Source organism: Gastrolobium bilobum, unplaced genomic scaffold, assembly GCF_033153095.1.
Source record: "Gastrolobium bilobum isolate Gb01-03AN ecotype WA unplaced genomic scaffold, APGP_CSIRO_Gbil_v1 utg4848, whole genome shotgun sequence".
Taxonomy (NCBI): Eukaryota; Viridiplantae; Streptophyta; class Magnoliopsida; order Fabales; family Fabaceae; genus Gastrolobium; species Gastrolobium bilobum.
The window spans coordinates 63051-65205 of NW_026899359.1; positions in this window are offsets into that span (position 1 = coordinate 63051).

Sequence of the window (2155 nt, forward strand, 5' to 3'; positions counted from 1 at the left end):
CACGTTTCGACTCGCTCCGACACGGTGTCGGACACGCGGTCAACTTTTTCCGACACGTTGACCATTCCGACACGCGAATTTGACCGTGTCCGACACGGTCAAATGGCATTTTCGTATTTTTTTTTATTTTTTTATTTTTTTTTAAATTTTTTAAAAAAAAAATTAAAATATATTAATAAAGCTTCCACCTGATCATATCAATTTTATTTTTTTTGTCTTTTTTCCCCTTAAGTAGATAAGAGATCATCTCAGCATCATTGTTGTCAATTCCTATCACGCTCTTGTTGTATCTCCTTCTCTCTGATCTCTCTCTAATATGATTTGATCTCTCTATCTGATATTATATCTCTCTCTCATCCCAGTTCTTATTTTTTTTATTAAACTTCCATCTTTATAACGTGTTGATGGGTATTATTAATTTAGTTTCATTTTTTTGTTACATTATTAAATATTAAATGAAATATACACTATATAAATTAAAAATATTATTTAATATTAAAACGTGTCCCAACGTGTCGAAATCCATAATATTTTAGGATTGACGTGTCGGAGTGTCGTGTCGTGTCGTGTCACGTGTCGCGTGTCGTATCGGTGCTACATAGCCTTTACCTCTACCTCCGAATTTCCTGTCCCTCCTGGAAGTACCCCTAAGGGTCTTCCCACACGTGCTGAACTTAAGTAACGAGGATTTATTCCCAACTAGCATTTCTCTAACTCCACTCCCACACTGATATGGGGATGGAGGTGGTGGCAGCGGAGGATGTTGGCCGTCATGACAACCAATTCTCATCTCCTCCAATACGACCCGCACCATGGTCATTTACGCCAGTCGATTCGTCTCAAGAGCATCCTCAATGGATTTCCGGTTCGTTTCTCGAGCGGCGTCCATCATTGCCACGTCGGCCAATCTAGTGGCCTCTTGCATCTCAGCCAATGCAGTCAGGATCGGGTCGGGTTGACCCTCGACAGTCTCGTGAGTTCTCCTGGGTATTACCATGACTCTGCACAAGTTACACAAATTATGAGTTGATCAGGCCCACGCAATGTGTCCACATATGCATCATCATAGTAACACTCAATGGAGCAAACACACAAGACAAGACACAACCAAGCATCCTAGTTATTGCAATACATACAGGCTTTTCCCTCGAACCATTGCTCTGATACTATAAAATGTAACACCCCGTATACATCCGGTAATGTTATCATATCATCGTATTAAGCTGCGCTTAATTAAAATTGCGGAATATCTTTTTCTTTTCAATTATGACGTCATTATACTTAGCCAAGTTGAATACTTAGTTCATTTTCAAAACATTTCCTGTATGTAAATTGCAAAAGACAGCTACTGAAATACCTCATTAATTAAAATAACAGATATATGTCTCTAGTCACGGAACTACAACACGTAGACCAGACCAACTAGCAGTTTATACAACTCAAGCTAAAAGTACTAACAATATAGTGGCATGGACAACTCCCATGCTCACCCAAATAAGGCAACAAAGCCCAACAAGTCTCAACATAGCAACAATATAATATAAAGGCGGAAAACATAAACAGCATCCAAGTCCAGTCATGCCAGCATATAAACAGTAAAATCATCAACTAAGCTCAAGCCTCCTGCCGCCAGAGGCATCAGCCCCCAAATTACCTGAACCTGAAATAAGCGCCCCCAAACGTGGGGTGAGATCTCTAAACAAGAAATCTCAGTAAGACAAGGGGTCCTCAAGGACTCTTCCGTCCCAAACTCACTTACAAGTATAATATAAGTTCAAAACCACTAATTTCAATGCATGTTCATGTTAAGGCATATATGTCATGACAGTATAATCTCTTGCTCAACGAGCTAAATACTATACTCATTAATCATGTGATGTATGTAAATGCGGTTCGACTGGCCAGGGAACAGGATAGGGATTATGCACGTCTGCGACCCATCTAAACATAAGAGTCGCAGTCTTATGCCTTACACACCAGAATCGCTGTCTGATCGTGTAAGTGACAACATCACTTTCATACACTATATGTCTTACACACCAGAGTCGATGTCTGATTGTGCAAGTAGTCAACAATTAATTTAATACATCTCAGGCATATTTCATCTTTCATAAAAGCATACCATGCATATAAACCACCTTCCCATGGAGGTCGG